This window comes from Papaver somniferum, chromosome 11 (genome assembly GCF_003573695.1).
Source record: "Papaver somniferum cultivar HN1 chromosome 11, ASM357369v1, whole genome shotgun sequence".
Classification (NCBI taxonomy): domain Eukaryota; kingdom Viridiplantae; phylum Streptophyta; class Magnoliopsida; order Ranunculales; family Papaveraceae; genus Papaver; species Papaver somniferum.
This window is the reverse complement of record NC_039368.1, coordinates 10272110-10278087: the sequence shown is the minus strand read 5'-3', so window position 1 is coordinate 10278087 and position 5978 is coordinate 10272110.

Below are 5978 nucleotides of genomic sequence, written 5' to 3'. Positions count from 1 at the left end.
CCTAACTCACTGTCGCAGGCATCGTCGATTGCATTTAGCGTATGCAATAAGCCTTTAAACCCCTAGGTGGCCCTAGTGGCCGAGTTATAGTCTCGGGAGGGCTTACCAGAGATATACCCACAAAACCTGTACTCCAGAGCTTAGCTATCTACGCAGAACCTTGGAAGGCACTAAAGAATCTCCTTGGTTGGCATACTTATTGACTACAGGAAGAAGTACCCTGATGCGAAATTCCAATTGCTGTACACGAGTTTGCACTCAAGCATACTAAAATTCATATAAAGTGACAGAGCTCTACTCAGATAGTTGCACTATGGACATCATATTCGGAGTCAAAACTAATCACATGGATAGATCAAGAAGATTGATATAGAAAACATAGATGGTTTTGATGTTTACTAAGTGAACGACGTTTCCCATATCTGTCTGAAGGCCTCCGCCAAAATGAACCTATCCTAATGGATTGAGATACTAGTCTGACTAATATCAACACACTGGCATATACAAGGGTACTAGTGGTCGATAACCTAACTCTAGGTCAACACAACTGGCATATACAAGGGTACCAGTGGTCGACTTTATTGAATTTATTCCTTTTGGTCAAATGGTCTGGTCTCAATTTTTTTTTTCATGGTATCTCAATCACTCTAATTCACCCTAGCATTGGTAACAACTTGAATCGTGGGCCCCACCTATCACTTAGAGAAACATAGTTTAAAAACAAAATAAAAATAGAAGTGAAAAGGACTCAACGAGATATGGTGCAACTATCATGTTATTTCTAACACCTGAGCTCTGTGCTTTTATGAATAGACTCTTTAGATGTTTCCATCTATTCAGATTGGTTCCTCAACTCCTACAACCAAAATGCTTCCATCCACTTAGATTGGTTAGTGTCATCCTAAATACGCATAAATTTCTAGGCTCTGGAGTTTATTTATTGCAACTAAAAAGTTTCTCCCATACCCCCAAACTTAAATCTAACATTGTCCTCAATGTTCTAAAGATGAAATTAAAAGCATGAACAAGGAGAAACGGTTACTATTGAAGCAAAAGAGTTAAGGAAGGATATTACCGTGTTGCATGAGATTGGGTTACCTTCCAAGAAGTGCTAAGTTTAAAGTCTTCAGCCAGACATCAAATATCTCAAAAAGGATCTTCACCTTCCAAAGTCATATACCAATAGCCGAAAAAGTTGTGGGTCCATAATACCAAATAGAGCTAACACCAATATGAGACAACTGCACTGGCTCAGAAAAATGAACAGAAGGAGCACATCCTCATCTAAGGTTTCTTGCAAGACAACCGGATCTATCCAGAGCCTCCAGTTGGGCTTCATAAGAGTGTCTTGAAAAATAGATTCATCCGAAAAACGGGTTTCTAATATATGGATTTCCTCCTGAACAGTATCAGGCGGATCAGGTTGTGGAGTCTGAATAGACTCAAGCGATACCTCAGATGCACTAGGCTTGAGTCCCAAGTTAGGTACTTCTACTGGGGATAATTGACAATCTCTACCCCCAAATTTAGGGTTTTGGGTGTCCCTAGATAAACTAGTCACAATATTCCTAATTTCTAGACCATCCGGTTCCTGAAAAAGGTCAATTGCTTTCTCTGAGTTATAATCAGGTGGTTCATCCTCTAAATTCTTTTGAGGTATACTAGCTATAGGACTTATATGTTTCATATCCTCTATGGTCATCCCTAGAGTTTCCTTATTGTGTTGAAGCACGGTTACTGGCCTAATCTCATGATCACCATCCAAATCGGAAGTTATAGGCAAAATCTCAGATGGGCCTACAAATGCATGATTGGGGTCCAACTTAGGAGGATCTTTAGGCTCTTCGAAATAAGGGCTTAAGGTAGATTCGGTAGCTAGTAATGGTTCAAACCTAGATTTCCATCTATCGGTATCTAACATAGGAATAGAATCCAACAGAGCATTTACTTGTTCAATGTTGCTATCATCGTCGAAATCCATGCTAAAACGGGCTAGACAACTCTCTAATGGATCTTCCGATTCGGTGTTTGGTACAGACTTCGGAACTAAGGTTCCTATCATGTTGACCTCTTCAATGCATGTGTCATCTAGCTCAGAGGGTAGCTTACTAATATTAAAAATGTTCAGCTCAATAGTCATATTACCAAAAGACAAATTCATAATACCATTTCGACAGTTAATGATCGCATTGGATGTAGCTAAAAACGGGCGACCTAAAATCACTGGTATTTGGTTCTCTGGGTCAGGGACAGGTTGGGTATCTAAGATAACAAAATCCACTGGATAAATAAACTTGTCAACCTCTATGAGAACATCCTCGATCACACCACGAGGAACTTTAACGGACCTATCAGCTAACTGAAGTGTTATCTGGGTAGGTTTCATCTCACCAAGTCCTAGCTTAAGGTACACATGATATGGAAGTAAATTTACACTGGCTCCTAAGTCAAGCAAAGCTTTCTCAACACGGTACTTACCTATTGTACAAGCAATGGTAGGGGACCCTGGGTCTTTATACTTAGGAGTAGTGGTATTCTGAATAATAGAACTCACATGACTAGCTATGAAGGCTTTCTTCTGCACACTGAGCTTACGCTTTCGCGTACACAAGTCCTTAAGGAACTTGGCATAAGAGGGAATCTGCCTAATTGCATCTAATAATGGAAGGTTGATATTAACCTGCTTAAAAACCTCCAATATATCATTAAAGTTGGACTCCCTCTTAGTCGGAACTAGCAGCTGTGGGAATGGGGCTCTGGGAACAAAGTGAGGCTCAACAGGACCCTCATTGGTCTCTTTGGAGACTCTATCAGTCTCCTCATTTTCTGGCTCAGCAGGGTGAACTACAGCATGTTCACTATCAGGCATGGCGACCTTGTTGTCAACTTTCTTTCCACTCCTTAGGGTTGTGACAACATTCACATGATTGTACGATTTCTCTCCTTTTGGGTTGGGATCAGTACGACTAGGGAACCTTCCATCTTCTCTCTCACTTATGAACTTAGCTATTTGTCCTACTTGAAGTTCTAATTTGGCAAGACTCTGGGAATTATTCTTCAATTCTTGCCTAGTTTCTTGTTGAAAGCTCATGTGGTTCTTTGTTAGCATTTCATGGTTATTTGCTAACATAGTGAGAGTATCCTCTAAGGTAGAGATCTTTTTCTCGGAAGTGTTCTGAAACTGGGTTTGACATGAAGAGTTCTTAAAACCAAAACCTGGGGGAGGCTGAGAATTGCTAGACTGGCCTTGACTCTGGCCTTTAGACCAAGAGAAATTAGGATGGTTTCTCCAACCAGGGTTGTAGGTTTCTGAGTATGGGTCAAACTTCTGACGGTTCTCAAACCTAGAGTTGTTATAGACAGCATGGGCTTGCTCTTCACTAACCTGACCTTCCCAAAACGAATTATCGGGCTCTATTCCACAACTAGAGACTTGAGAGGCTCTATTAGGTTCAACAAGGGACCTATTTTTAGTCTGACCCATTTCTAAAGCTTCTAACCTTCTGGATAAAGCAGCAAACTTAGCATCTGACGCAAAACTCGTATCTACCATATTGGTGCTACTTCTATTGACCAAGAGTCTTTTAGGGGGTTCAACACAAGATTCCCACTGTTGGGATTTTTCAGCGATAGCTCCTAAGAAGGCAAAAGCATCATCAGCATTTTTACTAGTGAACTCACCAGCGCACATAGACTCAACCATGGCTTTGGTCGAATAGTCTAAACCATCATAAATAATCTGTACAAGTTTCATATTATCAAATCCATGGTGAGGACACTGAGATAGGAGATCATTGAATCGCTCTAAAAACCTATAAAGAGACTCTCCCTCTTGTTGAACACTAGCACTAATTTTCTGCCTAACAGCTGCAGTTTTATGCTTAGGGTAGAATTTCATATAGAAGGCAGCGATAAGTTCCTGCCATGTTTCTATGGATTCAGACGGTAGGTTGTTAAGCCAGGTCTTGGCTTTATCTCTCAAAGAAAAGGGAAACATCTTAAGTTTCAAGACTTCATCAGTAAGGTCTTTTATTCTAATTGTCCCACAGATTTCCTCAAAGTCCCTAATATGGAAATAAGGGTTCTCATCATCTTTTCCTAAGAATATAGGGATCATCTGAAGAATACTAGGTTTTATCTCGAAATTAGCTGTAGTGGCTGGCAATTTAATGCATGAAGCTCGGTTGGTCCTAGTTGGGAACATGTAATCTTTCAAAGTTGCCATCGTTGGCACAACTGGAGTACTAGGGGTACTTTTGTCACTCAGAGATAAATTCTCAAAACTGAAGTTTCCAAAAACAGGGCTTTCCAAAGAAGAGTCTTCGAGCTCCCTGCTTAAATCAGAAGAACTACTAGGTTTTTCGCTAATCAATCGACCTAGAGTATCTCTTTTTCAAGCCCTATTAACAAAATCGGGCATACACTAAAAAGAATTCAAAAAGAAATAAAAATCCTAACAGGAAGGTTCTAGCAAACACACAGCAGGCTGACTCGACTTTACCACAGCAAACCTAAAGATTTCTAGCAAACAACAAGCATGATGGCTCCACTTAGATTGTTTCTAGACCAGCTTCTAATCCTTCGAAAGGGAATTCGTTACAATTTAAGCAAACCCCTCTGGAATCAATCCGAGTTAAAGCAAGTTGAATCGAGGCGAGGGAAGCTCAGTGGAGCTTTGATACCCAAAACCTCACCGATCCAATGCGGCGCAGTCACGCATTCAACTCGCAGTAACCGTCAAGAACTTCAAAGTGTGCTTAAAAGAGTAACCAATATTTTTCGAATGATTGTCCTGTTAAGCTCGATACCCTATAGGTCTCTTTCTAGTCCAAATTTTAGGCTTAGGTTCGCTTTAGGTTTCGTTTTCCTAAGGCGGGCAAGAAGGAAACGGTGATGAAATCCGAACCCTTATCTTATATGGTCCAGTCCTTGCCCTTTACTAGGAATATAAAAACAGTCCGGTTCGTCCTCAAACAATTAGCACCTTAAGGAGTCCAGTAACCCGCTTGCAGGAGATTCGCGGGTGTTTAGAATTTTACCTCCCGTACCAGACGGGCGAAGAACCGCTGAAGTCGACTCGGGCCACGACTCCTATGCCGTGTGCGAACCCGAGGGGCCGAGACGATATCGTAATCGTCGTCCTTCCCTGCAAACAGTTTATATTTAAGGGTACCCTTCCGTAGGGTTAAAAAATAAAAATAAAAATGTCCCAAAATTAATGTCCAAAGTCCATAAAAAAAATACAAAAGAAAAGAAAGTCTAATAAAAAAAATTACAACAAAAAAAAAAATGTCTCTCTTTTTATCAAAATAAATAAATAAAATTCTTCTTCTTTCGCTCCTTTAGCTTTGCTTTTCGCTCCCAAACTTTAAGTAAATCACCACAAGCTTTGGCAAAATTGTCTTTCGCTCCAACTTTCAAAAATCTGCAAGGAAACAAAAAAAACCAAAAACGTAAAGAAGAACAAAAATAATAAAAATCTAAAAAAAAATGCTAACTAAACACGGGTCCGCGTCGGCGGCGCCAAAAATTTGATGATTTTCAAATAGTGATTGTAGTAGTAGTGGTAAAAAGGGGTCTTTTCAGACTTGTGAAGAAAACAATTTTTTTTTTTTAGATTTAAATTAAACACACAAATAAATAAAATAGTTCAAACCTTTAGAGAAAAACACCAAGACTTGGATTCCACCATTGACCCATTATTTGATAAATTCTAATAATTAATATTCATGCAATTTTTCTTTTAGAGTGATTCTAATATTATGCCTTTTGTAGATTTTTGAAGTAATAAATGTAAACACCAAGCATGAAACATCAAGAGTCTTAAACTAAGCATGCTCCATCAAAATGAATCACAATTATTCAATAAAAATCAATTTTTCAATTAAAATTCCATGCAAATAATCATGTAATAATATTGCAAATAAATAATAAAGTTAGAATTATACCATAAATAAGGACCAATGGCTTCCTCCGTC